Here is a 10529-nt window from a genome sequence, read left to right as displayed (position 1 = left end):
ACTCTGATGACAAAGTGCTTGTATTGAAATTATAAATTATAACTAATAGCTGCTCATAAAACACCCAGCTCTTTGTCATTCTGTGCAGCAGTCACAGGAGCCTCTTTTAATTTAAACAAAGATTACTGCCATTTATTTATTTTATTTTGTGTCATGCTATTCTGAAGCATTTAGCTAATCATAGCAAGGTCGAACTAGCAGCACTTTCTGAAAGAGCATTTTCATTAAAAAGTTCAGGCAATGACTCTGACTATAAAAGCAACATCTTTGTCTGCCTTTTGTTTTGCTTCTCTATCTGCCTAAACAGATGGCTTGGTTAAAAAAATGTCTCATTTCTGATTCTGTCATCAAAGGTTTATATAACATAAATAACTGAAGTTATGAAACAAGACATGATGAGTCAACAGCTAACCAAATAGCTAGTATTTAACTAGCCACATTTAAATTTTCAGGCATACCATTGGCTGTGGGTTCTTTTGAATTTCATGCTAGAATTTATGGCATTATTCTCAGTGTCTCTCTGGATTGTCACAATAGGATGGGGCTTTGAAATTCTGTTTTATTGATTCTAAGAGTTCTCCTTCCTTATCTTCTCTACTATTTAACAGATATCATAAAACCTCTGGAGGTTCCACATGGATTTCTACTTGGATGTTATTAATATTTGGAAGATATTCAACCCTGACGCTTTTTTTAATCTAGTTGTGTAGATCAGGGATATGAGACTTTATTCAGTCTAGGTGAGGAGTTTGATAACTCTGGAGCAAGCCTAGGTCAAATAACTGGGTAGGTCTTGGACCAAAAATATATTTTATTTGGTTATTTGTTATGAATTGATTCAGCATATTTAAAATAACCAATCCTTGCATGTTTTAGTAATTTCCTTTTGTCTCATATTACAAGTCAGGGGGTTGTGAACTGCTCTTTGAACATAGTAGTTGACCAGATCTGGATAAATTGGCTGTTTCATTATATATAATTTTAATGGAAACAAGATATTATGATAAAGAAAATGCTTTTGAAACTAGAAATGAAATTGCAACTGAGTGCTTTTATATTTCTCTTGTGAAATCAGGATGCTATTCTCGATAAGAGTTCCATGAAGTTGCTCAGTTGGCTTCTGTAGACCTCTTATGAACATGCCAACTTCAATTTCTACTAGAAAAGTAGTGATATATTGTTTCATCAGAAAAGGTTTCTTTTTTAAACCAGCCAAGATGAGGATCTTGGCACTGCTCCACAGTGCATAAAGCTAATATATGTCACCATGTCTTCCAATTTAGTTCTGGGTACAATTTAAATTCTTGAAGATGACTTATGGAGCCCCAAAGTGTCCAAGGTGGGATCATATTTTTCCATGCTTTAATGATAATCACTGAAGTTTTGGCTCTATGTTTTTGTACATCGAGCTGATTGGGGCCAAAAGCATAACTTTCTAGTAGCATTTCCAAGTAAGGGAAGTAGGGAAATATATTTCTTAGAAATATGCTTCCTTTTGTTATTAAATAAATTGTCACATCTTTATTTTTCTATCTATCTATCTATCTATCTATCTATCTATCTATCTATCTATCTATCTATCTATCTATCTAATCAACCATGCACTGAAATCCAAAATACTTTTTATATACTGCCCACAACTTGAATAATACCTGATACTCCCAAACAGAAACTAGTGAAAGTCCAACTCCTTTAAACCTAATCAATGTATTCCATTGATACAAACTTCTTTTTCATTGCATAGATGGACCAGGTATATTTGTGATAACAGAGCTGATAGTATGGAAACTTCAAATAATTTTGACTTCTCTAAAAGTAGCACATTTCTCCTTGATAATAATGGGAGCAGGGATGAAAGCAATGGCTTCTAAGCTTACAATTTTCCCCAATTTCTTAAAATTTGAACTGTCCTATTTGACAGTTTCCAAGAGCTAGATAGTTATGGTTGCTTTTGCTATGATATAGTTGGGTATACAGTAATCACATTACTTCCAAGCAACTGGAGTTCTCTATCACTTACATCCAGGAATAAACTACTTCTTTGTTAACTTATTCATGTTCAGATTTTATAGTAAGACATGGAGAAAATCTCTTCTCTCCTAAGGAAATGGTGATTAATTTCATTCAGGGATATAACCAAGGAAATGTATAATCCCCCCACCTCCCACCCCAAAAAGTTCAGGGCTGAAGAATAAACCCAGTAGAAGGACTGAAAATGAAAGTGATATTTGTGCTCTCTAAATGGCTCTGAAAACATAATATTTAACCTGACAATAACATTTCCATACTATCTTAACTTTTTAAAATATTTTCATTGCTATTCTGGTAGAATGTCCCTTCTGAATAGTTCAGCCAACTGCAATACAATATGAAATTATTCTTTATATAGTCATATAGCTACATAGAACTGTATATTCAAAAATGTCTACTGCCATGTCTTTGCTGAGTCACTATCACATATGTCTAGCCCAACATGTTATTCTCTCTCTCTCTCTCTCTCTCTCTCTCTCTCTCTCTCTCTCTCTCTCCTCTCTCCCCTTGTTAATTAAACTTAGATGACACCATCTTTTTCCCAACCAGGAGGAAGGACTAACGGAGATGCTTCCGAATGATGCAAAGTTTTGAAAATGTGCTTTGATTTAAAAAAACTGTGGTTGAACTCAGGGCTGGGCTGCTGGGGGTTTGGAAGGATTTGGGAAAGCCCCTAGCTAAGATTCTGTGCAGTTTGGAGAACCCCCAAATCCCACTTCTGGCTGGTCCCACCCCTCTCCCCCCACCCTTCCCAGGAGTCCCCACATGACCCGTTTTGGATGCAGCTAAGTGCACGGTGTGCATGGAGGTTTGAGGAAGATGAAAAATGGGTCTCCTAGAAGTTTGGGAAGGTCAGAAATGGGCCTGTTTCTGGCTTCCAGAGAGCCTCCAGAGCTTGGGGAGGCCATTTTCGCCCTCCTGGAGGCTTGAGGAAAGCCTCTGGAGACCAGGGAGGGCAAAAACATCTCCCACAGCCATGGTCCAGGAGGCCGACTAGGCCATGCCCACAATGGCCACACCCACCCAGCAACCAGGCAGCTAACCCTTTACTAACATTTTTGAAGCCCACGCCTGGTTGAACTATCCCATTGAGGCAGTTTTACACATCATTGGACTGTCTGACTTGAAAGCTGTGAATTTAACCAAATGATTGGAAGCTTTTGAAGCTCTTCATTTAATGGCTTTTCTCCCATTTCTCAGGTGTTGCAATTTCACTTCCATGCATGGATAATATTCCACTGAATTTCCCTTCGACTATTGTATTTTGATGTAAAAGAAATACCTGAAGTGCTTTCTTTAAAGTAACCCTAGTTTCCATTTTCTATATTTTGATATTAGCCTAAAACAATAGGTAAAAATAATTTATCTTGACCATAGTTTTAAAATATTTGGATTTAGCAATTTTATAATTATTTACCTTCCTTTTATTTAGAACTTCTCAAAGGAACAAACAAACACCCTTCAACTTTTTCTTTGTCCATTTATTCTTCAAATAATCTTCTCTGTACATCTTTTTTCTTCCATATTTTACTGAAAGTTTTAAAGGAACATCCGCGAATACATACACACAATTTTCAATAAAGCACAGGACCAGAACATGACAATAATTTGGTGGGACAGTGGTTTTTGCAAACCTTGTAAGATTTCCGAGATCCTGTGTTCTGAATTTAAATCAGATATAGACCTGCATACAGTATACTCAGAGAAAGGCACTCATGTAGCTTTGAATTCCAGCTATTGTTAGTTCCCATCCCAGCTACAGATCTTTTAGCACTTTATCACAATTATTTTGTTAGGTGAGTTGTAAAAACAGTAGAAAAGATGAACTGTTTCTTTAATGCCTTTGCCCCACATTACTCTCATGGCCATGAAATGTAATAAAGATGTTGTCCATCTGTGGTAGCTGGATCTTTCCTATTTAGAAATCATTATATTAACAGCAGGGTAGTCCAACCTCATGCATGTGAATTCAAAGGCAAGATGCAATAAAGCTAATTCTTAAATAAGTGGATTTAAGTAGTATAGCTTCATAACTGTTTTCAGTGACTCCAGGATACCATGCAGGTTCATGTTCATGATCAATTCTGTATCAGACGAGATTGCCTAAATTGAGTATAAGAATTGATATGAGGATTCTGGTACTAAATAAAAATGGAAAATGTCTCTTTCAATGAAAAGGCTAGACATTAAGATTGGGAGTTAAGTGCTTTACTGGTGACCTGTGTCCTGTGTTCTAGACTTTTTTTTCCTGTAAGTAGAAATATAGTTTGTTTTTAAGTACATTAGCTTGATATAATGCTTAAAAATACTATTGCTAGCCAATAGTGACACAACAGAATGAGATGCATTCATTTCATAGTACAATGAAAAAGCCAAATAATTTGTTCATAATTCTTGTGATTGTTATGTTTTTATACTATCTAGAACAGCTAATGAAGATCCACATGCTTTGGGTCCTTAAATTTAGGATTTAATGCAAATATAGAATTTAAGATTTAATGCAAATCAGAGCCAGTTTGGAGTGCTTAAGGTGCTGGCCTAGCACCCAGCAGATTGTAGTTCTATCTCACTTTAAACATGAAAGCCAGCCAGGTGATTTTAGGCCAGTCACTCTCTCTTGGTCCAATTCACCTCACAAAGTTGCTGTGGGGAAAATAGGAGGATGGGGTACATTCATTGCCTTGAGTTACATATAAAAAAGATGGCATAAAAATAGTGATGGTGAGAAATTAGATTTAAGATTGTAGAAATCTTGTATATGTTGATAAACTTAGAGTTAGATATTAGTTGTGATAGGTAACCTTAGATAATCTAAGAGATAACCTAATTATATACTTGTATCTTCACTGAAAAAAATCACAACTCTTCCTAAATTTCTTTATCTCTCCGTACCTTTTTTCTTTTGACTTTTTCCCTTTTTGATTCCCTTCCCTCTTTTTTCTTTGTATTTTTTTAATTTGATAAAGTAATCCATTAACTTTTTGTAGAACCCTCTGTCCCAAAGCACACAAAGGTTCATATGTTCAATCATAATGAACTTTTCTTTGCCTTTTATTAGTCAGTGACAGTCAGCAGAAACTAGGAATTGTTTTCTTCTTCATCTCCATACATGGAAGCGAAATCAAAATGGATAATATCAGCCTCTGCACACAGATCCCATCTTTCCAGGGCAAGTGAGAATATTTACAAATGGATGTCACATATGAGCTGTTCCTGCATCAGAATTCCCATCTGAATAAAGTTTTGTGCACCTATGGTGAATTTTGGCCAGCAATTTATTTTTAAAATTTTCTTCATCAAAACAATTGGAATCACTTTGTACAGATCTACTATATTACCAAATATGGAAATGTTATGTTTAATACAATAATATTTTACACAAATGAAGACAAATATATGTATCCCAGGGTAATGTTGCAAGATCCAATTGGGTCGGTCACTCAGACTGGTCAAACGTGAACTCATTGGTAGCCTCATGTTACAGTGAAAAAGGACATGCATTCAATTTTTGCTGCTACTGAGATTGTTAGTAGTGCAAGTACAAAGATAGTCAGGGAAATGATTGAAACCTGGGAAACAGGCCCCGCTTGTCAGTTAACAGGAGTGTTGATTTACCACCAGCTTATCAGGTGCTTAGGAGCTGGGGACTTGGCAGCACAAGAAACAACAGACAATAGCCCAGCCATCAACCCACCAATCAACCAATAGGAAGGTACCACATAAATAGAATAGACTCGTAGAATAGACCAAAGCACATATTCCAGTAGAGAGAAGTTCTCTGAAGATGGTCTCTAGTACGAGTCCAAAGCTCGGAAAGGTAAACCTCTGATCCCAATGCTGAACCAGATTAGATCTTGTGATAGATTTAAGCTATAGCCTTGTCGTCTCTGTAAACTGTAAATATTTATTTGTTTCTTCTTAAATGTGTCCAAAGTTATTGTATAAGTAAAGTGCCCTTATTTATTTTCTTGGTATCTTTTTCCTTCTTTTTCTTCTGGTGCTGAGGAATCACCTACAATCCAAACCTGACAGAAGTCAATAGAGTAACAATTACTGGAGTTTACATTGTGCTTTGTTTTTGAATATCAGTTGTCAGGGCAATAATTTTCTATATACTTTGACAATATGTTGTAATGCCAGATTGTAGCAAGTGAAAAAGAGTATTAAAAGGGCTACCGTGAAATATGACTTTATTTTTTCTTTTTTAAAAAAATCCAATTTCCTCTAAGTCTCAAAACTAAACACAACAAAACAACATGAGCTCTCAGCAGCTTTGCATGATAGGCTGCTAAGCCCGGACAGAATGACTTAATATTCCTTTCACCTTATCAATTCATCTCGGTTCTTGACATCAATGAAAGTTCAGCATACAAAGAAGAAAACACTGGAGATGACATCTGCCATTCAGATCAAAGAAGTTAATTTGGCCTTGGGTCTTTTGATTTCACCAATCCTGGCTTTTTAAGAAGGCTCACATGCAGGTGCAAAAAACAGGTGGATTACTAGTGGCAACTTTAAAAAGTAAGTATTAAATGCTAGGTTGGGCAAAAGAGAAGTGTAATGAATAATACCCTTTTAAGGTTCAATCCCTCCAAAGCTTTAGATGTTTGCATAACACAGGCCATTGTTCCATCTATTTAAGAAAGGAAAGATTTTTACAGTTTAAACCTGAGTTTATTTTACTTTATTACTAGGCTGCTTGAGATTGGTTGGGTTACCATATTAAACTGGCAAAATCTAGCCCATCACTAGAGGCAGCAAAGCATTAATGTTTGACATATTTGTTTCCTGCCATCTAGTGGTTATCCAGTTTTTTTGCAACCCAGATTTGGTTGATCTAGATTTGGTTGATCTGGGTTTGCAACCCAGATTTGGTTGATCTTCCCAAAGTGGGCGGTACCACCCCTTGAGGGGGGGTGGGATGCCTTAGGGGGGCACTAAGAGGCAAGGGGGCCAGCAGGGGGGATCTAAGAGGTGGCAGGGGGACATTCGAGCACCAGCCCTGCAGGTTCACACATTGACTAGCACCGCTCTGGAGCTGGTGCCTCCAATGTGGAAGCGGTGGCACTTTACATGCCGCCGCGGCCGCATTCAATATGTTGCCCCCCTGCTGCCTCTTAGTGCCCCTCTGCTGGCCCCCTTGAGGGTGCTAAGAGGGGGCAGGGAGGCGTTCGAGGTGCCGGCCCTGCAGGTTCACCCACTGACTGTAGTAACACTCCAGAGCCAGTGCCTCCAATGTGAATATGATTAAGGTGGGAAAAGCTTCCTGTAATATTTTCATAAAGGACAGAAAAGATTTTTGAGTCATAGGTATAACATGATTTATATATGGAAAGTCAATTTACAGCCACTCCTCATTTAGTGACTACTCAATAATGGCTATTTTCAAACATAATGCTAATAAACAGTAATACAAAAATCATATGTGCATTTACAACCAAATTTTGTGAGTTTTCAGTGTGAAATTGACTAAGATTTGGTCAGTTTCAGTCAGCAATACCAGCCAGCTGAAGATTCTTCTTAACTAATTAAAGTCACAGTGACTGGAGGAGGAATTCTGGGAGTTGAAGTCCATAAGTCTTAAAGCTGTCAAGTTTGAAGACACCTGTTTTATGGAATCGCTGCACTGTGGAAGAAAGCAGCTCAGGAAAAGATAGCTTGTTTAAACCATCCTTCTGTGAGGGGAAAGATAAAGGGAAAAACCAGGCCCGACATATGAAACTCTACTAAAGAACATTGTCTGAATGAGATGGCAACAATCAATGCTCTTTGCAGCATCTCTCTGGCTCTCCTCTCTCTGTCACCTGTTCACTTAGCAACCATTTTGCTTAATGACAGAGACAATGGAATAGATTGTAGTTGTTAGTTTAGGAGTGTATTATTTAAAAACACATTATGATTGGGACATCTTATTAAAACATATTTCAGATTTTATGGAGATGCTCCTAGACTAGAAATAATTAGCAAACTGTCTTGTTATAAAAAGGAAGCTTTCTATTCCATTTTCACTGAATTACTTTTCAATGTTCCAGAAAAGGTAGCCATTCTTTAAACCAAACTAAATCTCTTCACTTTCTCTTACTTTTTTTGAATCAGGGTTATAAAAATTAATACAGGCACTTCTACCAAAGTTTCTGTAATCTGAATACTCTTCAGAAATGTAGATTTCAATCCCTCAAATTTCCAGTCAACATTGGCACTAATGCAGAGGTGGTATTCAACCAGTTCACACCAGTTCAAGTGAACCGGTAGCGGTGATTTGGTGTGGGTCACTGAACCGGTGGTGGCCTCTGGCTGACCATGCCCCTGACCCAGTTGCCCAGTTGCTTACTTGTCCTGGTTGGGGGGAAAATGGATGGGGGCCTGGGGAGGAACCCATTCTTCCCCCCAACAGCGAGACAAACCTATGCAAAAGAAGCCCTCACCAGCACCCAGCTTCACCAACAGTAGGCTTGCAAAAGGCAATGTGGCTCTGCCTGCAATCAAAATAGACTGGGGAGGGAGAGCATGAGTGAGCACTGAGGAGACCGCGGGAGGAGGGAAGCCAGGCAAAGGGGTGAGTGAGGGCATCACAGCATGCTGTAGCACATGTACTTTCCTTCACCCACTTCTTTTGGAATGCTCCAATCAGCTCCCCTTCTCCGCCTCTCCTCTCACCCCATTAGCCAGCTTGCCATCAGGAGGTGAGTGGGTGGGCTTTTATTGCATTCCAGGCATTTCCCACCTGAATGGCATGCCACATTTGCAATTTCTCCCCATGGGGAAGGCAGCAGGGGAATTGGGTGGGGGTAGCACAGGAGCTGCTTTCAAGCCATTGGCTTTTGTGGGGTGGAGAGTCTCCCTCTAGTTATGCAGGCAGAGGTATGCTTCCCATTTCTGTAGCTTCCTGTAGGGAGAATGTTACGAATATAAGTCACCTAACAGGTATTTGGGTTGGAAATATATAAAACAGGATAGACTTTTTAATACTGCATCTTTAAGGGAATACTAAATCTGTAATTGGGCGTGGTTTCTCAAATGGCCATAAGATGGAGCCAGAAACCTGGGTTGTTTTAGTTTTAGTCTGAGTCTCAGAAGAGAGTGTGTCTCAGTGAGTCTCTGTTTCCTTCTGTTGGAGAGTTTTGCTGTTCTTCTAATTGACTGATATTCTTTGATTTGATGTAAGTCTAATACTGAACTGTTTTTGACACTGGACTTTGTTATTGGATTATCCCTGGATTGAAAACTGACTGATCTTACCTGTGAATGATTTTGGACTGCTTGTTTTGAACTTTGCTTAAACCTTTCTGGAAATAAAAACCTACATTTACTGTACAGTGTATCTGTGTGCTGTGTGTGTATTATTCAAATACTTCTCTCAAATACGTCTCCCTGCACGTGCTCATTCTCCTAACGGGGAATTACCTCAACACTGGTTATGGGCCCAGACCATACCAGGCTCAGATAACTGAGAGTTGGTGTGAATACACAGTACTGTATACAGGCAGCTGTTTACTGTTTAATTGTGGGTTACTATCCTGATAAAGATGGCACAAATCACTTCAAAAAGTCTATCACTGATAACCCAGTTGGATGGAACAAACTATGTTTCCTGGTCTATGTAGTGCAGTCTACTTCTGCGTAGAGAAGGTTTATGGAATGTAGTACAAGACCCACCAGATGTAAATGCTTGGGATCCAAATAATGAGTAAGATGCCAAGAAGCTTGCTGACTTTAAACAGAACAACGAATGAGCTCTTTGTATAATTGGACTAACACTGAGTGACCAGCAGCTAGTCCATATTCGTGGAGAAGAGTCTAAGAGTCTGCTAAGTGTTGGGAGAATTTGAAGAAGATTTATGTTCGTGACAGTGTAGGTGCACACATACATCTTACACGTAAACTGTTTAGAGCATGTCTTCTGAAAGGTGGAGATATGTTAGCTAATTTAAACTTCATGAAAAGAACTTTTCAAGAGCTACATGAAAAAGAACTGATATTTTCAGAGCTGCATCAAGTTTACATCATTCTTTCCTCATTGGATGAAAATTATGATGATTATGTATCTTCACTAGAAGTCCTGCCCAGAGATAAACTGACATTGACTGACATAACTGGAAGATTGTTAGAAGAGGCAAGAAGATGGCTGGATAGGGACCAACTGAGGAAGGAACAACCACAAGAAGAGGATTTGTCTTCAACTGCCTAAACTGTTAGGAAATATTTTTCTTGTGGGGCTAGAGGAGATACAGTTAGATTCTGTAAGAAGGGAAAACAACAGAATACTGGTAATCACCAGAAGGTCAAGAAGAATGTTAGTTTTGCTATGTCTAGCAATTCAACTGTAAACCATGATTTGTGGGTTGTTGATAGTGGAACATCACAGTGCATTACTAAAGATAGAAAAAGGTTTGTAAAGATGTCTACAAGTAAACAACATATATCATTGGCAAATGGATGGAAGATCAAAGCTTCAGATGAAGGTACTGCATATTGTTCTTGTATAAATGAACATTTAA

General features: G+C 38.3%; 1 long non-coding RNA gene across 1 annotated transcript in view; it reads left to right on the top strand.

Annotated features, from left to right (window-relative positions):
• Positions 1–5794: 5794 nt before the first annotated feature.
• The window catches only part of LOC148127751 (uncharacterized), an 87186-nt gene continuing 82451 nt past the window's right edge, over positions 5795–10529 (top strand). Inside the window, exon 1 of the long non-coding RNA XR_015741084.1 lies at positions 5795–5848. This is a non-coding gene — a long non-coding RNA (uncharacterized LOC148127751). The remainder of the gene's footprint in view (positions 5849–10529) is intronic.

Source organism: Pseudonaja textilis, chromosome 1 (assembly GCF_049901715.1).
Source record: "Pseudonaja textilis isolate UNSWEBS1 chromosome 1, rPseTex1.2, whole genome shotgun sequence".
NCBI classification, from domain to species: Eukaryota; Metazoa; Chordata; class Lepidosauria; order Squamata; family Elapidae; genus Pseudonaja; species Pseudonaja textilis.
Note: the sequence above shows the minus strand (reverse complement) of the source record. Positions and strands in the feature narration are given on the sequence as shown.